The sequence below is a fragment of the Pleurodeles waltl genome, chromosome 12 (genome assembly GCF_031143425.1).
Source record: "Pleurodeles waltl isolate 20211129_DDA chromosome 12, aPleWal1.hap1.20221129, whole genome shotgun sequence".
Classification (NCBI taxonomy): Eukaryota; Metazoa; Chordata; class Amphibia; order Caudata; family Salamandridae; genus Pleurodeles; species Pleurodeles waltl.
The window spans coordinates 125829412-125853722 of NC_090451.1; the positions used below are offsets into that span (position 1 = coordinate 125829412).

The following is a 24311-nucleotide window of genomic DNA, read 5'->3' on the forward strand; positions in this document are numbered from 1 at the left end:
CAGATTGTTTTCGATTGCAGTATGGCAGATTGTTTTGGATTGCAGTGTGGTAGTTTGTTTATGATTGGAGTGCAGCAGATTGCAGTGGGGTAGATTGTTTTGAATTGGAGTAGGGGAGATTGTTTTGAAGTAGAGTGGGGCAGATTGTTTTGGATCGAAGTGGGACAGATTGTTTTGGAGTGGTGCAGATTGTTTTTTATTATAGTGGGGCACATTGGAGTGAGACAGATTTGCTTGGGGTGGGTGGAGAGGATTGGAGTAGGATGAGTTAGAGTGGATTGGATTCGGGTGAGTGATTTGGACTGGAGTGAGGTGGATTAGTGTGGGTGAAGTGGTCTGGATGGGGTGGATTGTAGTGGGGAAGATTGGAGTGGGGTGGATTGAAGTGTACCGCAGGATTATGTGTTAAAGATTAATTTCAGAATTTACACATAATAAAGAAACACTGTTGATTTGCAATATTTTAAACGAGCTAATCGTCATCTTTTGAGAAGAGTGCCCACGAACAAAAGCAAAAGAAAACATGCGTGGAACGTGGGAAAAGACGATTTGGCAAAATAAAAGAAAGTTCGATTTAAATTTAAAACTTAACAGTTTTGGTTGTCCTGCTGGGCATGTTTTTGCCAGTCACAAGCCTTCTGTTTGCAGGGCACTAGAAGGTAAAAGGAAAAAATAGTACCTTGATCAGGTGGGGAGCAGCGGTCAGGCACTGATTAAGCTGAATCAATCAACGCTTGGTCGCTGCTCTACAGAGAGGAACGGAAATGATGCAAGACATGCCTTGATGAATTAGGAAACTGTAAAGAAGAGTGCCACATAAATAAAAAAAATGGTGAGAGACATGCGGGCTCCAAGCCCTTTACTGAATACTACAGAGTCTATCAAGCGAGACCCTAAAAAGGTCAGTTAGTTAAAATAAACAAACATTGTTACTTCTAAATATCAATATTCCAAGGACGCCTAGATGGTCGTCAAGCAAAAAGTTCCTAGTGCATGGAGGGGCTTATGGTAGTTCTGAAGAGAGGCAAAGGACTTGGTCAGAGGGTGGCCTTGTTGGTGTGGTAGGGAAGCAATACCTCAAACATTATTACTGGGGTAGGGGAGCTTGCAATTCGGAGTAATGAAAATTATCACAAAGCAATCAAGTAATTTCACATCAAAATAACAAGCGTGCGGGCTGACAACCATGCTCTCAGCATCAACGAGCGCAGAGTGAAGTGAATTTTACCATCCTCTGTGCATTTTTATTGCGGGGCTCATTTACATTTGACTTGGCGCGCAGAACGAGTGAGAACCAGGTCAATAGAAACAAAAATCATCTATTTAAAAAGTTTAGTTTCACGTGGGCCTGTTGTGCTTACTTCTTTCAGAATAGCTTTTGAACCTCTGTCCTGTGTGTGTCTGTGACTGTCACGTGAAAGGCAGTCAGGGCATCCAGGTGGACCCCATGTCACCTGGGGCACCGCCCACCAGTGCTGGAGTTTTAAACAGCACCCGGTTGCATTTTGGGACTTGTGCCTTTTCAATGTGAGCTCAAAGACGGGAGCCTGTGAAATTCTATTGGCTAAAAAATATTAACAGCGGAATGTGAATAGGCCACACAAGACATGACGTCACTGGAAAGCTAAACAGTATGTTGGGGAGACTGGGTGCGGCAATAGGGCTGATGTCATGAATACGTGCAACTCCTCAGTTATTTTTGAATGAACTGCTCATTCATTAGATCCCACCCAAAGAAATGAGCCCACCAGTATGAACACTTGTTTCATTAGAAAATGATGGAGTCACATTGCCTATGTAGAGCAGGTGCTTATACCTTGGTTGGAAGTCATTGCTCGGAGAGTGTTGTCTTTTAAGGTGATTGCACTAGGTCCGAGCAGGTGGGAGAAGACTTGTGCAGTGACTGAGTAAGAGAGATAACCTTCAATTACCACATCACCCTCCCGACATTGTAATCATGTCCATGAAATGGTTTATCAACTCGACTTTCCACACTGAGGAGACTCAGGGTTTCGGTGCTCATGAAGTGCACAGACACTCTAAGAGCAACAGGTAGCGTGGCCGAGCGGTCTAAGGCGCTGGATTAAGGCTCCAGTCTCTTTGGAGGCGTGGGTTCAAATCCCACCGCTGCCAGAGATGGATTTTTACAGATCTTAATGACGCATCTCCCTTCTGACCCTTCAATTTGCATAAACAGTGACTCTACCAATAGGTCCCTAATTTTAAAACTCTTTTACAGTCTCCTTCTAAGTAAACTCCTAAACCGTGGACTCCAAGAAATCGGCTGATTGGCGCTGCTGTTGTTTTGCTTCATTCTGCTTAGATCACCTTCAAATGGAAGGTTTAACAAATCATTTGTTCTCCCCACGCGGTCACCCGCTCTTCTCTCTGCAAAATAAAATCGAACCTCTGTTAAATAAAGATTTAAAGTAAATTATCTATCTTCCCAAATAAAGTTGGTAAATGTGTTCTTCACAGTTATTTTAAAAATCAGGTTTAAAATAAACAACAGAGGTAGTCAGCAGGATTCAAACCCGTGCAGGGAACCCCCAAAGGATTTCAAGCCCATCACCTTAACCACTCGGCCATAACTACCAGCTCTCATTGAGCTATACCGAAACTTTATATCACAACAAAATTGTGCAAAACGGCCGTGCAGACCTATATATGACTCCATTTCGTAGGATCTCTAACTGTGTGCAAAGGGCACATTGCTATGTTTCTGTCTAAGCTTTGCTTTAGGTCTGAGGTATTAAGAACCAAAGCAGGCTCCACGCACACTTGCCTGCACAAAAAAACAAGCATTTGCAATGCGAAAGGTCTCACATTTGTGAGAGTTAGAGCTATTGGCGTTGCAAATGACAATGTCTTTTACCTAGGTTTTGGTTTTCTTTGGGAAAATTTGATGTGTCCACGTTGTGTTTTGGGGCACTTCCTGTCGCGGGCGCTAGGCCTACCCACACAAGTGAGGTAAAAAATGTTATCGGGAGACTTGGGGAAACATAGAATAGCAAAACAAGAGTTACTGCCCCTTGTCTTTATCTACATTTTTTCCTTCCAAATATAAGACAGTGTGTAAAAAAGACGTCTATTTGAGAAATGCCCTTTAATTCGCATGCTAGTGTGGGCACCCCAGAATTCAGAGATGTGCAAATAACCACTGCTCCTTCACTCCTTATCTTGTGCCCATTTTGGAAATAGAAAGGTTTTCTTGATACCTATTTTTCACTCTATATACTTCGGCAAATTAATTGCAGTATACCCGGTATAGAATGAAAACCCACTGCAAGGTGCAGCTCATTTATTTTCTCTGGATACCTAGGGTTCTTGATGAACCTACAAGCCCTATATATCCCCGCAACCAGAAGAGTCCAGCAGGCGTAATGGTATATTGCTTTCAAAAATCTGACATTGCAGAAAAAAGTTACAGAGTAAAACGTAGAGGAAAATGGCTGTTTTTTTCTTCTCAATTTCAATATTTTTTTTTTTATTTCAGTTGATATTTTCTGTAGGAAACACTTGTAAGATCTACACAAGTTACCCATTGCTGAATTCAGAATGTTGTCTTCTTTTCAAAAATGTTTAGGTTACTGGGACCCAGCATTGGTTTCACACCCATTTCTGTCACTGACTGGAAGGAGGCTAAAAGCACACAAAATCGTAAAAATGGGGTATGTCCCAGTAAAATGCCAAAATTGTGTTGAAAAATTGGGTTTTCTGATTCAAGTCTGCCTGTCCCTGAAAGCTGGGAAGCTGGTGATTTTAGCAGTGCAAACCCTTTGTTGATGCCAATTTCAGGGACAAAAACCACAAGCCTTCTTCTCCAGCCCTTTTTTCCATTTTTTTCTATTTTAAAACAACATTTTTACTGTATTTTGGCTAATTTCTTGGTCTCCTTCAGGGGAACCCACAAAGTCTGGGTACCTCTAGAATCCCTAGGATGTTGGAAAAAAAGGACGCAAATTTGGCGTGGATAGCTTATGTGGACAAAAATCTATGAGGGCCTAAGCGCGCCCTGCCCCAAATAGCCAAAAAAATGCCTGGCACCTGAGGGGGAAAAGGCTGGCAGCGAAGGGGTTAAAATGCACTATTTTATTCCAATTTCTTCACTTAGCTTCAGATGAACTATTTTTCCCTCCCACCAACTCCTTTCAAAGTGCACCAGCCACCACTGCCTTGGGTGGGACAGATTGTTTTCGATTGCAGTATGGCAGATTGTTTTGGATTGCAGTGTGGTAGTTTGTTTTTGATTGGAGTGCAGCAGATTGCAGTGGGGTAGATTGTTTTGAATTGGAGTAGGGGAGATTGTTTTGAAGTAGAGTGGGGCAGATTGTTTTGGATCGAAGTGGGACAGATTGTTTTGGAGTGGTGCAGATTGTTTTTTATTATAGTGGGGCACATTGGAGTGAGACAGATTTGCTTGGGGTGGGTGGAGAGGATTGGAGTAGGATGAGTTAGAGTGGATTGGATTCGGGTGAGTGATTTGGACTGGAGTGAGGTGGATTAGTGTGGGTGAAGTGGTCTGGATGGGGTGGATTGTAGTGGGGAAGATTGGAGTGGGGTGGATTGAAGTGTACCGCAGGATTATGTGTTAAAGATTAATTTCAGAATTTACACATAATAAAGAAACACTGTTGATTTGCAATATTTTAAACGAGCTAATCGTCATCTTTTGAGAAGAGTGCCCACGAACAAAAGCAAAAGAAAACATGCGTGGAACGTGGGAAAAGACGATTTGGCAAAATAAAAGAAAGTTCGATTTAAATTTAAAACTTAACAGTTTTGGTTGTCCTGCTGGGCATGTTTTTGCCAGTCACAAGCCTTCTGTTTGCAGGGCACTAGAAGGTAAAAGGAAAAAATAGTACCTTGATCAGGTGGGGAGCAGCGGTCAGGCACTGATTAAGCTGAATCAATCAACGCTTGGTCGCTGCTCTACAGAGAGGAACGGAAATGATGCAAGACATGCCTTGATGAATTAGGAAACTGTAAAGAAGAGTGCCACATAAATAAAAAAATGGTGAGAGACATGCGGGCTCCAAGCCCTTTACTGAATACTACAGAGTCTATCAAGCGAGACCCTAAAAAGGTCAGTTAGTTAAAATAAACAAACATTGTTACTTCTAAATATCAATATTCCAAGGACGCCTAGATGGTGGTCAAGCAAAAAGTTCCTAGTGCATGGAGGGGCTTATGGTAGTTCTGAAGAGAGGCAAAGGACTTGGTCAGAGGGTGGCCTTGTTGGTGTGGTAGGGAAGCAATACCTCAAACATTATTACTGGGGTAGGGGAGCTTGCAATTCGGAGTAATGAAAATTATCACAAAGCAATCAAGTAATTTCACATCAAAATAACAAGCGTGCGGGCTGACAACCATGCTCTCAGCATCAACGAGCGCAGAGTGAAGTGAATTTTACCATCCTCTGTGCATTTTTATTGCGGGGCTCATTTACATTTGACTTGGCGCGCAGAACGAGTGAGAACCAGGTCAATAGAAACAAAAATCATCTATTTAAAAAGTTTAGTTTCACGTGGGCCTGTTGTCCTTACTTCTTTCAGAATAGCTTTTGAACCTCTGTCCTGTGTGTGTCTGTGACTGTCACGTGAAAAGGCAGTCAGGGCATCCAGGTGGACCCCATGTCACCTGGGGCACCGCCCACCAGTGCTGGAGTTTTAAACAGCACCCGGTTGCATTTTGGGACTTGTGCCTTTTCAATGTGAGCTCAAAGACGGGAGCCTGTGAAATTCTATTGGCTAAAAAATATTAACAGCGGAATGTGAATAGGCCACACAAGACATGACGTCACTGGAAAGCTAAACAGTATGTTGGGGAGACTGGGTGCGGCAATAGGGCTGATGTCATGAATACGTGCAACTCCTCAGTTATTTTTGAATGAACTGCTCATTCATTAGATCCCACCCAAAGAAATGAGCCCACCAGTATGAACACTTGTTTCATTAGAAAATGATGGAGTCACATTGCCTATGTAGAGCAGGTGCTTATACCTTGGTTGGAAGTCATTGCTCGGAGAGTGTTGTCTTTTAAGGTGATTGCACTAGGTCCGAGCAGGTGGGAGAAGACTTGTGCAGTGACTGAGTAAGAGAGATAACCTTCAATTACCACATCACCCTCCCGACATTGTAATCATGTCCATGAAATGGTTTATCAACTCGACTTTCCACACCAAGTGAGGAGACTCAGGGTTACGGTGCTCATGAAGTGCACAGACACACTGAGAGCAACAGGTAGCGTGGCCGAGCGGTCTAAGGCGCTGGATTAAGGCTCCAGTCTCTTTGGAGGCGTGGGTTCAAATCCCACCGCTGCCAGAGATGGATTTTTACAGATCTTAATGACGCATCTCCCTTCTGACCCTTCAATTTGCATAAACAGTGACTCTACCAATAGGTCCCTAATTTTAAAACTCTTTTACAGTCTCCTTCTAAGTAAACTCCTAAACCGTGGACTCCAAGAAATCGGCTGATTGGCGCTGCTGTTGTTTTGCTTCATTCTGCTTAGATCACCTTCAAATGGAAGGTTTAACAAATAATTTGTTCTCCCCACGCGGTCACCCGCTCTTCTCTCTGCAAAATAAAATCGAACCTCTGTTAAATAAAGATTTAAAGTAAATTATCTATCTTCCCAAATAAAGTTGGTAAATGTGTTCTTCACAGTTATTTTAAAAATCAGGTTTAAAATAAACAACAGAGGTAGTCAGCAGGATTCAAACCCGTGCAGGGAACCCCCAAAGGATTTCAAGCCCATCACCTTAACCACTCGGCCATAACTACCAGCTCTCATTGAGCTCTACCGAAACTTTATATCACAACAAAATTGTGCAAAATGGCCGTGCAGCCCTATATATGACTCCATTTAGTAGGATCTCTAACTGTGTGCAAAGGGCACATTGCTATGTTTCTGTCTAAGCTTTGCTTTAGGTCTGAGGTCTTAAGAACCAAAGCAGGCTCCACGCACACTTGCCTGCACAAAAAAACAAGCATTTGCAATGCGAAAGGTCTCACATTTGTGAGAGTTAGAGCTATTGGCGTTGCAAATGACAATGTCTTTTACCTAGGTTTTGGTTTTCTTTGGGAAAATTTGATGTGTCCACGTTGTGTTTTGGGGCACTTCCTGTCGCGGGCGCTAGGCCTACCCACACAAGTGAGGTAAAAAATGTTATTGGGAGACTTGGGGAAACATAGAATAGCAAAACAAGAGTTACTGCCCCTTGTCTTTATCTACATTTTTTCCTTCCAAATATAAGACAGTGTGTAAAAAAGACGTCTATTTGAGAAATGCCCTTTAATTTGCATGCTAGTGTGGGCACCCCAGAATTCAGAGATGTGCAAATAACCACTGCTCCTTCACTCCTTATCTTGTGCCCATTTTGGAAATAGAAAGGTTTTCTTGATACCTATTTTTCACTCTATATACTTCGGCAAATTAATTGCAGTATACCCGGTATAGAATGAAAACCCACTGCAAGGTGCAGCTCATTTATTTTCTCTGGATACCTAGGGTTCTTGATGAACCTACAAGCCCTATATATCCCCGCAACCAGAAGAGTCCAGCAGGCGTAATGGTATATTGCTTTCAAAAATCTGACATTGCAGAAAAAAGTTACAGAGTAAAACGTAGAGGAAAATGGCTGTTTTTTTCTTCTCAATTTCAATATTTTTTTTTTATTTCAGTTGTTATTTTCTGTAGGAAACACTTGTAAGATCTACACAAGTTACCCATTGCTGAATTCAGAATGTTGTCTTCTTTTCAAAAATGTTTAGGTTACTGGGACCCAGCATTGGTTTCACACCCATTTCTGTCACTGACTGGAAGGAGGCTAAAAGCACACAAAATCGTAAAAATGGGGTATGTCCCAGTAAAATGCCAAAATTGTGTTGAAAAATTGGGTTTTCTGATTCAAGTCTGCCTGTCCCTGAAAGCTGGGAAGCTGGTGATTTTAGCAGTGCAAACCCTTTGTTGATGCCAATTTCAGGGACAAAAACCACAAGCCTTCTTCTCCAGCCCTTTTTTCCATTTTTTTCTTTTTTAAAACAAAATTTTTACTGTATTTTGGCTAATTTCTTGGTCTCCTTCAGGGGAACCCACAAAGTCTGGGTACCTCTAGAATCCCTAGGATGTTGGAAAAAAAGGACGCAAATTTGGCGTGGATAGCTTATGTGGACAAAAATCTATGAGGGCCTAAGCGCGCCCTGCCCCAAATAGCCCAAAAAATGCCTGGCACCTGAGGGGGAAAAGGCTGGCAGCGAAGGGGTTAAAATGCACTATTTTATTCCAATTTCTTCACTTAGCTTCAGATGAACTATTTTTCCCTCCCACCAACTCCTTTCAAAGTGCACCAGCCACCACTGCCTTGGGTGGGACAGATTGTTTTCGATTGCAGTATGGCAGATTGTTTTGGATTGCAGTGTGGTAGTTTGTTTTTGATTGGAGTGCAGCAGATTGCAGTGGGGTAGATTGTTTTGAATTGGAGTAGGGGAGATTGTTTTGAAGTGGAGTCGGGCAGATTGGAGTGGGGCAGATTGTTTTGGATCGAAGTGGGACAGATTGTTTTGGAGTGGTGCAGATTGTTTTTTATTATAGTGGGGCACATTGGAGTGAGACAGATTTGCTTGGGGTGGGTGGAGAGGATTGGAGTAGGATGAGTTAGAGTGGATTGGATTCGGGTGAGTGATTTGGACTGGAGTGAGGTGGATTAGTGTGGGTGAAGTGGTCTGGATGGGGTGGATTGTAGTGGGGAAGATTGGAGTGGGGTGGATTGAAGTGTACCGCAGGATTATGTGTTAAAGAATAATTTCAGAATTTACACATAATAAAGAAACACTGTTGATTTGCAATATTTTAAACGAGCTAATCGTCATCTTTTGAGAAGAGTGCCCACGAACAAAAGCAAAAGAAAACATGCGTGGAACGTGGGAAAAGACGATTTGGCAAAATAAAAGAAAGTTCGATTTAAATTTAAAACTTAACAGTTTTGGTTGTCCTGCTGGGCATGTTTTTGCCAGTCACAAGCCTTCTGTTTGCAGGGCACTAGAAGGTAAAAGGAAAAAATAGTACCTTGATCAGGTGGGGAGCAGCGGTCAGGCACTGATTAAGCTGAATCAATCAACGCTTGGTCGCTGCTCTACAGAGAGGAACGGAAATGATGCAAGACATGCCTTGATGAATTAGGAAACTGTAAAGAAGAGTGCCACATAAATAAAAAAATGGTGAGAGACATGCGGGCTCCAAGCCCTTTACTGAATGCTACAGAGTCTATCAAGCGAGACCCTAAAAAGGTCAGTTAGTTAAAATAAACAAACATTGTTACTTCTAAATATCAATATTCCAAGGACGCCTAGATGGTCGTCAAGCAAAAAGTTCCTAGTGCATGGAGGGCCTTATGGTAGTTCTGAAGAGAGGCAAAGGACTTGGTCAGAGGGTGGCCTTGTTGGTGTGGTAGGGAAGCAATACCTCAAACGTTATTACTGGGGTAGGGGAGCTTGCAATTCGGAGTAATGAAAATTATCACAAAGCAATCAAGTAATTCCACATCAAAATAACAAGCGTGCGGGCTGACAACCATGCTCTCAGCATCAACGAGCGCAGAGTGAAGTGAATTTTACCATCCTCTGTGCATTTTTATTGCGGGGCTCATTTACATTTGACTTGGCGCGCAGAACGAGTGAGAACCAGGTCAATAGAAACAAAAATCATCTATTTAAAAAGTTTAGTTTCACGTGGGCCTGTTGTGCTTACTTCTTTCAGAATAGCTTTTGAACCTCTGTCCTGTGTGTGTCTGTGACTGTCACGTGAAAAGGCAGTCAGGGCATCCAGGTGGGCCCAATGTCACCTGGGGCACCGCCCACCAGTGCTGGAGTTTTAAACAGCACCCGGTTGCATTTTGGGACTTGTGCCTTTTCAATGTGAGCTCAAAGACGGGAGCCTGTGAAATTCTATTGGCTAAAAAATATTAACAGCGGAATGTGAATAGGCCACACAAGACATGACGTCACTGGAAAGCTAAACAGTATGTTGGGGAGACTGGGTGCGGCAATAGGGCTGATGTCATGAATACGTGCAACTCCTCAGTTATTTTTGAATGAACTGCTCATTCATTAGATCCCACCCAAAGAAATGAGCCCACCAGTATGAACACTTGTTTCATTAGAAAATGATGGAGTCACATTGCCTATGTAGAGCAGGTGCTTATACCTTGGTTGGAAGTCATTGCTCGGAGAGTGTTGTCTTTTAAGGTGATTGCACTAGGTCCGAGCAGGTGGGAGAAGACTTGTGCAGTGACTGAGTAAGAGAGATAACCTTCAATTACCACATCACCCTCCCGACATTGTAATCATGTCCATGAAATGGTTTATCAACTCGACTTTCCACACTCACGGAGGAGACTCAGGGTTACGGTGCTCATGAAGTGCACGGACACACTGAGAGCAACAGGTAGCGTGGCCGAGCGGTCTAAGGCGCTGGATTAAGGCTCCAGTCTCTTTGGAGGCTTGGGTTCTAATCCCACCGCTGCCAGAGATGGATTTTTACAGATCTTAATGACGCATCTCCCTTCTGACCCTTCAATTTGCATAAACAGTGACTCTACCAATAGGTCCCTAATTTTAAAACTCTTTTACAGTCTCCTTCTAAGTAAACTCCTAAACCGTGGACTCCAAGAAATCGGCTGATTGGCGCTGCTGTTGTTTTGCTTCATTCTGCTTAGATCACCTTCAAATGGAAGGTTTAACAAATCATTTGTTCTCCCCACGCGGTCACCCGCTCTTCTCTCTGCAAAATAAAATCGAACCTCTGTTAAATAAAGATTTAAAGTAAATTATCTATCTTCCCAAATAAAGTTGGTAAATGTGTTCTTCACAGTTATTTTAAAAATCAGGTTTAAAATAAACAACAGAGGTAGTCAGCAGGATTCAAACCCGTGCAGGGAACCCCCAAAGGATTTCAAGCCCATCACCTTAACCACTCGGCCATAACTACCAGCTCTCATTGAGCTATACCGAAACTTTATATCACAACAAAATTGTGCAAAACGGCCGTGCAGACCTATATATGACTCCATTTCGTAGGATCTCTAACTGTGTGCAAAGGGCACATTGCTATGTTTCTGTCTAAGCTTTGCTTTAGGTCTGAGGTCTTAAGAACCAAAGCAGGCTCCACGCACACTTGCCTGCACAAAAAAACAAGCATTTGCAATGCGAAAGGTCTCACATTTGTGAGAGTTAGAGCTATTGGCGTTGCAAATGACAATGTCTTTTACCTAGGTTTTGGTTTTCTTTGGGAAAATTTGATGTGTCCACGTTGTGTTTTGGGGCACTTCCTGTCGCGGGCGCTAGGCCTACCCACACAAGTGAGGTAAAAAATGTTATCGGGAGACTTGGGGAAACATAGAATAGCAAAACAAGAGTTACTGCCCCTTGTCTTTATCTACATTTTTTCCTTCCAAATATAAGACAGTGTGTAAAAAAGACGTCTATTTGAGAAATGCCCTTTAATTCGCATGCTAGTGTGGGCACCCCAGAATTCAGAGATGTGCAAATAACCACTGCTCCTTCACTCCTTATCTTGTGCCCATTTTGGAAATAGAAAGGTTTTCTTGATACCTATTTTTCACTCTATATACTTCGGCAAATTAATTGCAGTATACCCGGTATAGAATGAAAACCCACTGCAAGGTGCAGCTCATTTATTTTCTCTGGATACCTAGGGTTCTTGATGAACCTACAAGCCCTATATATCCCCGCAACCAGAAGAGTCCAGCAGGCGTAATGGTATATTGCTTTCAAAAATCTGACATTGCAGAAAAAAGTTACAGAGTAAAACGTAGAGGAAAATGGCTGTTTTTTTCTTCTCAATTTCAATATTTTTTTTTTTATTTCAGTTGATATTTTCTGTAGGAAACACTTGTAAGATCTACACAAGTTACCCATTGCTGAATTCAGAATGTTGTCTTCTTTTCAAAAATGTTTAGGTTACTGGGACCCAGCATTGGTTTCACACCCATTTCTGTCACTGACTGGAAGGAGGCTAAAAGCACACAAAATCGTAAAAATGGGGTATGTCCCAGTAAAATGCCAAAATTGTGTTGAAAAATTGGGTTTTCTGATTCAAGTCTGCCTGTCCCTGAAAGCTGGGAAGCTGGTGATTTTAGCAGTGCAAACCCTTTGTTGATGCCAATTTCAGGGACAAAAACCACAAGCCTTCTTCTCCAGCCCTTTTTTCCATTTTTTTCTTTTTTAAAACAACATTTTTACTGTATTTTGGCTAATTTCTTGGTCTCCTTCAGGGGAACCCACAAAGTCTGGGTACCTCTAGAATCCCTAGGATGTTGGAAAAAAAGGACGCAAATTTGGCGTGGATAGCTTATGTGGACAAAAATCTATGAGGGCCTAAGCGCGCCCTGCCCCAAATAGCCAAAAAAATGCCTGGCACCTGAGGGGGAAAAGGCTGGCAGCGAAGGGGTTAAAATGCACTATTTTATTCCAATTTCTTCACTTAGCTTCAGATGAACTATTTTTCCCTCCCACCAACTCCTTTCAAAGTGCACCAGCCACCACTGCCTTGGGTGGGACAGATTGTTTTCGATTGCAGTATGGCAGATTGTTTTGGATTGCAGTGTGGTAGTTTGTTTATGATTGGAGTGCAGCAGATTGCAGTGGGGTAGATTGTTTTGAATTGGAGTAGGGGAGATTGTTTTGAAGTAGAGTGGGGCAGATTGTTTTGGATCGAAGTGGGACAGATTGTTTTGGAGTGGTGCAGATTGTTTTTTATTATAGTGGGGCACATTGGAGTGAGACAGATTTGCTTGGGGTGGGTGGAGAGGATTGGAGTAGGATGAGTTAGAGTGGATTGGATTCGGGTGAGTGATTTGGACTGGAGTGAGGTGGATTAGTGTGGGTGAAGTGGTCTGGATGGGGTGGATTGTAGTGGGGAAGATTGGAGTGGGGTGGATTGAAGTGTACCGCAGGATTATGTGTTAAAGATTAATTTCAGAATTTACACATAATAAAGAAACACTGTTGATTTGCAATATTTTAAACGAGCTAATCGTCATCTTTTGAGAAGAGTGCCCACGAACAAAAGCAAAAGAAAACATGCGTGGAACGTGGGAAAAGACGATTTGGCAAAATAAAAGAAAGTTCGATTTAAATTTAAAACTTAACAGTTTTGGTTGTCCTGCTGGGCATGTTTTTGCCAGTCACAAGCCTTCTGTTTGCAGGGCACTAGAAGGTAAAAGGAAAAAATAGTACCTTGATCAGGTGGGGAGCAGCGGTCAGGCACTGATTAAGCTGAATCAATCAACGCTTGGTCGCTGCTCTACAGAGAGGAACGGAAATGATGCAAGACATGCCTTGATGAATTAGGAAACTGTAAAGAAGAGTGCCACATAAATAAAAAAATGGTGAGAGACATGCGGGCTCCAAGCCCTTTACTGAATACTACAGAGTCTATCAAGCGAGACCCTAAAAAGGTCAGTTAGTTAAAATAAACAAACATTGTTACTTCTAAATATCAATATTCCAAGGACGCCTAGATGGTCGTCAAGCAAAAAGTTCCTAGTGCATGGAGGGGCTTATGGTAGTTCTGAAGAGAGGCAAAGGACTTGGTCAGAGGGTGGCCTTGTTGGTGTGGTAGGGAAGCAATACCTCAAACATTATTACTGGGGTAGGGGAGCTTGCAATTCGGAGTAATGAAAATTATCACAAAGCAATCAAGTAATTTCACATCAAAATAACAAGCGTGCGGGCTGACAACCATGCTCTCAGCATCAACGAGCGCAGAGTGAAGTGAATTTTACCATCCTCTGTGCATTTTTATTGCGGGGCTCATTTACATTTGACTTGGCGCGCAGAACGAGTGAGAACCAGGTCAATAGAAACAAAAATCATCTATTTAAAAAGTTTAGTTTCACGTGGGCCTGTTGTGCTTACTTCTTTCAGAATAGCTTTTGAACCTCTGTCCTGTGTGTGTCTGTGACTGTCACGTGAAAGGCAGTCAGGGCATCCAGGTGGACCCCATGTCACCTGGGGCACCGCCCACCAGTGCTGGAGTTTTAAACAGCACCCGGTTGCATTTTGGGACTTGTGCCTTTTCAATGTGAGCTCAAAGACGGGAGCCTGTGAAATTCTATTGGCTAAAAAATATTAACAGCGGAATGTGAATAGGCCACACAAGACATGACGTCACTGGAAAGCTAAACAGTATGTTGGGGAGACTGGGTGCGGCAATAGGGCTGATGTCATGAATACGTGCAACTCCTCAGTTATTTTTGAATGAACTGCTCATTCATTAGATCCCACCCAAAGAAATGAGCCCACCAGTATGAACACTTGTTTCATTAGAAAATGATGGAGTCACATTGCCTATGTAGAGCAGGTGCTTATACCTTGGTTGGAAGTCATTGCTCGGAGAGTGTTGTCTTTTAAGGTGATTGCACTAGGTCCGAGCAGGTGGGAGAAGACTTGTGCAGTGACTGAGTAAGAGAGATAACCTTCAATTACCACATCACCCTCCCGACATTGTAATCATGTCCATGAAATGGTTTATCAACTCGACTTTCCACACTGAGGAGACTCAGGGTTTCGGTGCTCATGAAGTGCACAGACACTCTAAGAGCAACAGGTAGCGTGGCCGAGCGGTCTAAGGCGCTGGATTAAGGCTCCAGTCTCTTTGGAGGCGTGGGTTCAAATCCCACCGCTGCCAGAGATGGATTTTTACAGATCTTAATGACGCATCTCCCTTCTGACCCTTCAATTTGCATAAACAGTGACTCTACCAATAGGTCCCTAATTTTAAAACTCTTTTACAGTCTCCTTCTAAGTAAACTCCTAAACCGTGGACTCCAAGAAATCGGCTGATTGGCGCTGCTGTTGTTTTGCTTCATTCTGCTTAGATCACCTTCAAATGGAAGGTTTAACAAATCATTTGTTCTCCCCACGCGGTCACCCGCTCTTCTCTCTGCAAAATAAAATCGAACCTCTGTTAAATAAAGATTTAAAGTAAATTATCTATCTTCCCAAATAAAGTTGGTAAATGTGTTCTTCACAGTTATTTTAAAAATCAGGTTTAAAATAAACAACAGAGGTAGTCAGCAGGATTCAAACCCGTGCAGGGAACCCCCAAAGGATTTCAAGCCCATCACCTTAACCACTCGGCCATAACTACCAGCTCTCATTGAGCTATACCGAAACTTTATATCACAACAAAATTGTGCAAAACGGCCGTGCAGACCTATATATGACTCCATTTCGTAGGATCTCTAACTGTGTGCAAAGGGCACATTGCTATGTTTCTGTCTAAGCTTTGCTTTAGGTCTGAGGTCTTAAGAACCAAAGCAGGCTCCACGCACACTTGCCTGCACAAAAAAACAAGCATTTGCAATGCGAAAGGTCTCACATTTGTGAGAGTTAGAGCTATTGGCGTTGCAAATGACAATGTCTTTTACCTAGGTTTTGGTTTTCTTTGGGAAAATTTGATGTGTCCACGTTGTGTTTTGGGGCACTTCCTGTCGCGGGCGCTAGGCCTACCCACACAAGTGAGGTAAAAAATGTTATCGGGAGACTTGGGGAAACATAGAATAGCAAAACAAGAGTTACTGCCCCTTGTCTTTATCTACATTTTTTCCTTCCAAACATAAGACAGTGTGTAAAAAAGACGTCTATTTGAGAAATGCCCTTTAATTCGCATGCTAGTGTGGGCACCCCAGAATTCAGAGATGTGCAAATAACCACTGCTCCTTCACTCCTTATCTTGTGCCCATTTTGGAAATAGAAAGGTTTTCTTGATACCTATTTTTCACTCTATATACTTCGGCAAATTAATTGCAGTATACCCGGTATAGAATGAAAACCCACTGCAAGGTGCAGCTCATTTATTTTCTCTGGATACCTAGGGTTCTTGATGAACCTACAAGCCCTATATATCCCCGCAACCAGAAGAGTCCAGCAGGCGTAATGGTATATTGCTTTCAAAAATCTGACATTGCAGAAAAAAGTTACAGAGTAAAACGTAGAGGAAAATGGCTGTTTTTTTCTTCTCAATTTCAATATTTTTTTTTTTATTTCAGTTGATATTTTCTGTAGGAAACACTTGTAAGATCTACACAAGTTACCCATTGCTGAATTCAGAATGTTGTCTTCTTTTCAAAAATGTTTAGGTTACTGGGACCCAGCATTGGTTTCACACCCATTTCTGTCACTGACTGGAAGGAGGCTAAAAGCACACAAAATCGTAAAAATGGGGTATGTCCCAGTAAAATGCCAAAATTGTGTTGAAAAATTGGGTTTTCTGATTCAAGTCTGCCTGTCCCTGAAAGCTGGGAAGCTGGTGATTTTAGCAGTGCAAACCCTTTGTTGATGCCAATTTCAGGGACAAAAACCACAAGCCTTCTTCTCCAGCCCTTTTTTCCATTTTTTTCTATTTTAAAACAACATTTTTACTGTATTTTGGCTAATTTCTTGGTCTCCTTCAGGGGAACCCACAAAGTCTGGGTACCTCTAGAATCCCTAGGATGTTGGAAAAAAAGGACGCAAATTTGGCGTGGATAGCTTATGTGGACAAAAATCTATGAGGGCCTAAGCGCGCCCTGCCCCAAATAGCCAAAAAAATGCCTGGCACCTGAGGGGGAAAAGGCTGGCAGCGAAGGGGTTAAAATGCACTATTTTATTCCAATTTCTTCACTTAGCTTCAGATGAACTATTTTTCCCTCCCACCAACTCCTTTCAAAGTGCACCAGCCACCACTGCCTTGGGTGGGACAGATTGTTTTCGATTGCAGTATGGCAGATTGTTTTGGATTGCAGTGTGGTAGTTTGTTTTTGATTGGAGTGCAGCAGATTGCAGTGGGGTAGATTGTTTTGAATTGGAGTAGGGGAGATTGTTTTGAAGTAGAGTGGGGCAGATTGTTTTGGATCGAAGTGGGACAGATTGTTTTGGAGTGGTGCAGATTGTTTTTTATTATAGTGGGGCACATTGGAGTGAGACAGATTTGCTTGGGGTGGGTGGAGAGGATTGGAGTAGGATGAGTTAGAGTGGATTGGATTCGGGTGAGTGATTTGGACTGGAGTGAGGTGGATTAGTGTGGGTGAAGTGGTCTGGATGGGGTGGATTGTAGTGGGGAAGATTGGAGTGGGGTGGATTGAAGTGTACCGCAGGATTATGTGTTAAAGATTAATTTCAGAATTTACACATAATAAAGAAACACTGTTGATTTGCAATATTTTAAACGAGCTAATCGTCATCTTTTGAGAAGAGTGCCCACGAACAAAAGCAAAAGAAAACATGCGTGGAACGTGGGAAAAGACGATTTGGCAAAATAAAAGAAAGTTCGATTTAAATTTAAAACTTAACAGTTTTGGTTGTCCTGCTGGGCATGTTTTTGCCAGTCACAAGCCTTCTGTTTGCAGGGCACTAGAAGGTAAAAGGAAAAAATAGTACCTTGATCAGGTGGGGAGCAGCGGTCAGGCACTGATTAAGCTGAATCAATCAACGCTTGGTCGCTGCTCTACAGAGAGGAACGGAAATGATGCAAGACATGCCTTGATGAATTAGGAAACTGTAAAGAAGAGTGCCACATAAATAAAAAAATGGTGAGAGACATGCGGGCTCCAAGCCCTTTACTGAATACTACAGAGTCTATCAAGCGAGACCCTAAAAAGGTCAGTTAGTTAAAATAAACAAACATTGTTACTTCTAAATATCAATATTCCAAGGACGCCTAGATGGTGGTCAAGCAAAAAGTTCCTAGTGCATGGAGGGGCTTATGGTAGTTCTGAAGAGAGGCAAAGGACTTGGTCAGAGGGTGGCCTTGTTGGTGTGGTAGGGAAGCAATACCTCAAACATTATTACTGGGGTAGGGGAGCTTGCAATTCGGAGTAATGAAAATTATCACAAAGCAATCAAGTAATTTCACATCAAAATAACAAGCGTGCGGGCTGACAACCATGCTCTCAGCATCAACGAGCGCAGAGTGAAGTGAATTTTACCATCCTCTGTGCATTTTTATTGCGGGGCTCATTTACATTTGACTTGGCGCGCAGAACGAGTGAGAACCAGGTCAATAGAAACAAAAATCATCTATTTAAAAAGTTTAGTTTCACGTGGGCCTGTTGTCCTTACTTCTTTCAGAATAGCTTTTGAACCTCTGTCCTGTGTGTGTCTGTGACTGTCACGTGAAAAGGCAGTCAGGGCATCCAGGTGGACCCCATGTCACCTGGGGCACCGCCCACCAGTGCTGGAGTTTTAAACAGCACCCGGTTGCATTTTGGGACTTGTGCCTTTTCAATGTGAGCTCAAAGACGGGAGCCTGTGAAATTCTATTGGCTAAAAAATATTAACAGCGGAATGTGAATAGGCCACACAAGACATGACGTCACTGGAAAGCTAAACAGTATGTTGGGGAGACTGGGTGCGGCAATAGGGCTGATGTCATGAATACGTGCAACTCCTCAGTTATTTTTGAATGAACTGCTCATTCATTAGATCCCACCCAAAGAAATGAGCCCACCAGTATGAACACTTGTTTCATTAGAAAATGATGGAGTCACATTGCCTATGTAGAGCAGGTGCTTATACCTTGGTAGGAAGTCATTGCTCGGAGAGTGTTGTCTTTTAAGGTGATTGCACTAGGTCCGAGCAGGTGGGAGAAGACTTGTGCAGTGACTGAGTAAGAGAGATAACCTTCAATTACCACATCACCCTCCCGACATTGTAATCATGTCCATGAAATGGTTTATCAACTCGACTTTCCACACTGAGGAGACTCAGGGTTTCGGTGCTCATGAAGTGCACAGACACTCTAAGAGCAACAGGTAGCGTGGCCGAGCGGTCTAAGGCGCTGGATTAAGGCTCCAGTCTCTTTGGAGGCGTGGGTTCAAATCCCACCGCTGCCAGAGATGGATTTTTACAGATCTTAATGACGCATCTCCCTTCTGACCCTTCAATTTGCATAAACAGTGACTCTACCAATAGGTCCCTAATTTTAAAACTCTTTTACAGTCTCCTTCTAAGTAAACTCCTAAACCGTGGACTCCAAGAAATCGGCTGTTTGGCGCTGCTGTTGTTTTGCTTCATTCTGCTTAGATCACCTTCAAATGGAAGGTTTAACAAATCATTTGTTCTCCCCACGCGGTCACCCGCTCTTCTCTCTGCAAAATAAAATCGAACCTCTGTTAAATAAAGATTTAAAGTAAATTATCTATCTTCCCAAATAAAGTTGGTAAATGTGTTCTTCACAGTTATTTTAAAAATCAGGTTTAAAATAAACAACAGAGGTAGTCAGCAGGATTCAAACCCGTGCAGGGAACCCCCAAAGGATTTCAAGCCCATCACCTTAACCACTCAGCCATAACTACCAGCTCTCATTGAGCTATACCGAAACTTTATATCACAACAAAATTGTGCAAAACGGCCGTGCAGACCTATATATGACTCCATTTCGTAGGATCTCTAACTGTGTGCAAAGGGCACATTGCTATGTTTCTGTCTAAGCTTTGCTTTAGGTCTGAGGTCTTAAGAACCAAAGCAGGCTCCACGCACACTTGCCTGCACAAAAAAACAAGCATTTGCAATGCGAAAGGTCTCACATTTGTGAGAGTTAGAGCTATTGGCGTTGCAAATGACAATGTCTTTTACCTAGGTTTTGGTTTTCTTTGGGAAAATTTGATGTGTCCACGTTGTGTTTTGGAGCACTTCCTGTCGCGGGCGCTAGGCCTACCCACACAAGTTTGGTAAAAAATGTTATCGGGAGACTTGGGGAAACATAGAATAGCAAAACAAGAGTTACTGCCCCTTGTCTTTATCTACATTTTTTCCTTCCAAATATAAGACAGTGTGTAAAAAAGACGTCTATTTGAGAAATGCCCTTTAATTCGCATGCTAGGGTGGGCACCACAGAATTCAGAGATGTGCAAATAACCACTGCTCCTTCACTCCTTATCTTGTGCCCATTTTGGAAATAGAAAGGTTTTCTTGATACCTATTTTTCACTCTATATACTTCGGCAAATTAATTGCAGTATACCCGGTATAGAATGAAAACCCACTGCAAGGTGCAGCTCATTTATTTTCTCTGGATACCTAGGGTTCTTGATGAACCTACAAGCCCTATATATCCCCGCAACCAGAAGAGTCCAGCAGGCGTAATGGTATATTGCTTTCAAAAATCTGACATTGCAGAAAAAAGTTACAGAGTAAAACGTAGAGGAAAATGGCTGTTTTTTTCTTCTCAATGTCAATATTTTTTTTTTTATTTCAGTTGATATTTTCTGTAGGAAACACTTGTAAGATCTACACAAGTTACCCATTGCTGAATTCAGAATGTTGTCTTCTTTTCAAAAATGTTTAGGTTACTGGGACCCAGCATTGGTTTCACACCCATTTCTGTCACTGACTGGAAGGAGGCTAAAAGCACACAAAATCGTAAAAATGGGGTATGTCCCAGTAAAATGCCAAAATTGTGTTGAAAAATTGGGTTTTCTGATTCAAGTCTGCCTGTCCCTGAAAGCTGGGAAGCTGGTGATTTTAGCAGTGCAAACCCTTTGTTGATGCCAATTTCAGGGACAAAAACCACAAGCCTTCTTCTCCAGCCCTTTTTTCCATTTTTTTCTTTTTTAAAACAACATTTTTACTGTATTTTGGCTAATTTCTTGGTCTCCTTCAGGGGAACCCACAAAGTCTGGGTACCTCTAGAATCCCTAGGATGTTGGAAAAAAAGGACGCAAATTTGGCGTGGATAGCTTATGTGGACAAAAATCTATGAGGGCCTAAGCGCGCCCTGCCCCAAATAGCCAAAAACATGCCTGGCACCTGAGGGGGAAAAGGCTGGCAGCGAAGGGGTTAAAATGCACTATTTTATTCCAATTTCTTCACTTAGCTTCAGATGAACTATTTTTCCCTCCCACCAACTCCTTTCAAAGTGCACCAGCCACCACTGCCTTGGGTGGGACAGATTGTTTTCGATTGCAGTATGGCAGATTGTTTTGGATTGCAGTGTGGTAGTTTGTTTTTGATTGGAGTGCAGCAGATTGCAGTGGGGTAGATTGTTTTGAATTGGAGTAGGAGAGATTGTTTTGAAGTAGAGTGGGGCAGATTGTTTTGGATCGAAGTGGGACAGATTGTTTTGGAGTGGTGCAGATTGTTTTTTATTATAGTGGGGCACATTGGAGTGAGACAGATTTGCTTGGGGTGGGTGGAGAGGATTGGAGTAGGATGAGTTAGAGTGGATTGAATTCGGGTGAGTGATTTGGACTGGAGTGAGGTGGATTAGTGTGGGTGAAGTGGTCTGGATGGGGTGGATTGTAGTGGGGAAGATTGGAGTGGGGTGGATTGAAGTGTACCGCAGGATTATGTGTTAAAGATTAATTTCAGAATTTACACATAATAAAGAAACACTGTTGATTTGCAATATTTTAAACGAGCTAATCGTCATCTTTTGAGAAGAGTGCCCACGAACAAAAGCAAAAGAAAACATGCGTGGAACGTGGGAAAAGACGATTTGGCAAAATAAAAGAAAGTTCGATTTAAATTTAAAACTTAACAGTTTTGGTTGTCCTGCTGGGCATGTTTTTGCCAGTCACAAGCCTTCTGTTTGCAGGGCACTAGAAGGTAAAAGGAAAAAATAGTACCTTGATCAGGTGGGGAGCAGCGGTCATTCACTGATTAAGCTGAATCAATCAACGCTTGGTCGCTGCTCTACAGAGAGGAACGGAAATGATGCAAGACATGCCTTGATGAATTAGGAAACTGTAAAGAAGAGTGCCACATAAATAAAAAAATGGTGAGAGACATGCGGGCTCCAAGCCCTTTACTGAATACTACAGAGTCTATCAAGCGAGACCCTAAAAAGGTCAGTTAGTTAAAATAAACAAACATTGTTACTTCTAAATATCAATATTCCAAGGACGCCTAGATGGTCGTCAAGCAAAAAGTTCCTAGTGCATGGAGGGGCTTATGGTAGTTCTGAAGAGAGGCAAAGGACTTGGTCAGAGGGTGGCCTTGTTGGTGTGGTAGGGAAGCAATACCTCAAACATTATTACTGGGGTAGGGGAGCTTGCAATTCGGAGTAATGAAAATTATCACAAAGCAATCAAGTAATTTCACATCAAAATAACAAGCGTGCGGGCTGACAACCATGCTCTCAGTATCAACGAGCGCAGAGTGAAGTGAATTTTACCATCCTCTGTGCATTTTTATTGCGGGGCTCATTTACATTTGACTTGGCGCGCACCTCTGTCCTGTGTGTGTCTGTGACTGTCACGTGAAAAGGCAGTCAGGGCATCCAGGTGGGCCCCATGTCACCTGGGGCACCGCCCACCAGTGCTGGAGTTTTAAACAGCACCCGGTTGCATTTTGGGACTTGTGCCTTTTCAATGTGAGCTCAAAGACGGGAGCCTGTGAAATTCTATTGGCTAAAAAATATTAACAGCGGAATGTGAATAGGCCACACAAGACATGACGTCACTGGAAAGCTAAACAGTATGTTGGGGAGACTGGGTGCGGCAATAGGGCTGATGTCATGAATACGTGCAACTCCTCAGTTATTTTTGAATGAACTGCTCATTCATTAGATCCCACCCAAAGAAATGAGCCCACCAGTATGAACACTTGTTTCATTAGAAAATGATGGAGTCACATTGCCTATGTAGAGCAGGTGCTTATACCTTGGTTGGAAGTCATTGCTCGGAGAGTGTTGTCTTTTAAGGTGATTGCACTAGGTCCGAGCAGGTGGGAGAAGACTTGTGCAGTGACTGAGTAAGAGAGATAACCTTCAATTACCACATCACCCTCCCGACATTGTAATCATGTCCATGAAATGGTTTATCAACTCGACTTTCCACACTAAGTGAGGAGACTCAGGGTTACGGTGCTCATGAAGTGCACAGACACACTGAGAGCAACAGGTAGCGTGGCCGAGCGGTCTAAGGCGCTGGATTAAGGCTCCAGTCTCTTTGGAGGCGTGGGTTCAAATCCCACCGGTGCCAGAGATGGATTTTTACAGATCTTAATGACGCATCTCCCTTCTGACCCTTCAATTTGCATAAACAGTGACTCTACCAATAGGTCCCTAATTTTAAAACTCTTTTTCAGTCTCCTTCTAAGTAAACTCCTAAACCGTGGACTCCAAGAAATCGGCTGATTGGCGCTGCTGTTGTTTTGCTTCATTCTGCTTAGATCACCTTCAAATGGAAGGTTTAACAAATAATTTGTTCTCCCCACGCGGTCACCCGCTCTTCTCTCTGCAAAATAAAATCGAACCTCTGTTAAATAAAGATTTAAAGTAAATTATCTATCTTCCCAAATAAAGTTGGTAAATGTGTTCTTCACAGTTATTTTAAAAATCAGGTTTGAAATAAACAACAGAGGTAGTCAGCAGGATTCAAACCCGTGCAGGGAACCCCCAAAGGATTTCAAGCCCATCACCTTAACCACTCGGCCATAACTACCAGCTCTCATTGAGCTCTACCGAAACTTTATATCACAACAAAATTGTGCAAAATGGCCGTGCAGACCTATATATGACTCCATTTAGTAGGATCTCTAACTGTGTGCAAAGGGCACATTGCTATGTTTCTGTCTAAGCTTTGCTTTAGGTCTGAGGTCTTAAGAACCAAAGCAGGCTCCACGCACACTTGCCTGCACAAAAAAACAAGCATTTGCAATGCGAAAGGTCTCACATTTGTGAGAGTTAGAGCTATTGGCGTTGCAAATGACAATGTCTTTTACCTAGGTTTTGGTTTTCTTTGGGAAAATTTGATGTGTCCACGTTGTGTTTTGGGGCACTTCCTGTCGCGGGCGCTAGGCCTACCCACACAAGTGAGGTAAAAAATGTTATCGGGAGACTTGGGGAAACATAGAATAGCAAAACAAGAGTTACTGCCCCTTGTCTTTATCTACATTTTTTCCTTCCAAATATAAGACAGTGTGTAAAAAAGACGTCTATTTGAGAAATGCCCTTTAATTCGCATGCTAGTGTGGGCACCCCAGAATTCAGAGATGTGCAAATAACCACTGCTCCTTCACTCCTTATCTTGTGCCCATTTTGGAAATAGAAAGGTTTTCTTGATACCTATTTTTCACTCTATATACTTCGGCAAATTAATTGCAGTATACCCGGTATAGAATGAAAACCCACTGCAAGGTGCAGCTCATTTATTTTCTCTGGATACCTAGGGTTCTTGATGAACCTACAAGCCCTATATATCCCCGCAACCAGAAGAGTCCAGCAGGCGTAATGGTATATTGCTTTCAAAAATCTGACATTGCAGAAAAAAGTTACAGAGTAAAACGTAGAGGAAAATGGCTGTTT

The 24311-nt window shown here is 42.5% G+C and overlaps 5 non-coding genes across 5 annotated transcripts; all 5 read left to right on the forward strand.

Moving 5' to 3' along the window:
- The first annotated feature begins 2051 nt into the window (after positions 1-2051).
- On the forward strand, positions 2052-2133 carry TRNAL-AAG (transfer RNA leucine (anticodon AAG)). The gene has a single exon. It is a non-coding gene; the product is annotated as a tRNA-Leu (tRNA).
- A 4108-nt stretch (positions 2134-6241) lies between these two features.
- On the forward strand, positions 6242-6323 carry TRNAL-AAG (transfer RNA leucine (anticodon AAG)). Its single transcript has one exon. It is a non-coding gene; the product is annotated as a tRNA-Leu (tRNA).
- Positions 6324-14630: 8307 nt separating this feature from the next.
- On the forward strand, positions 14631-14712 carry TRNAL-AAG (transfer RNA leucine (anticodon AAG)). Its single transcript has one exon. It is a non-coding gene; the product is annotated as a tRNA-Leu (tRNA).
- Positions 14713-18816: 4104 nt separating this feature from the next.
- TRNAL-AAG (transfer RNA leucine (anticodon AAG)) lies at positions 18817-18898 on the forward strand. The gene has a single exon. It is a non-coding gene; the product is annotated as a tRNA-Leu (tRNA).
- Positions 18899-22904: 4006 nt separating this feature from the next.
- Positions 22905-22986, forward strand: TRNAL-AAG (transfer RNA leucine (anticodon AAG)). Its single transcript has one exon. It is a non-coding gene; the product is annotated as a tRNA-Leu (tRNA).
- Positions 22987-24311: the final 1325 nt, after the last annotated feature.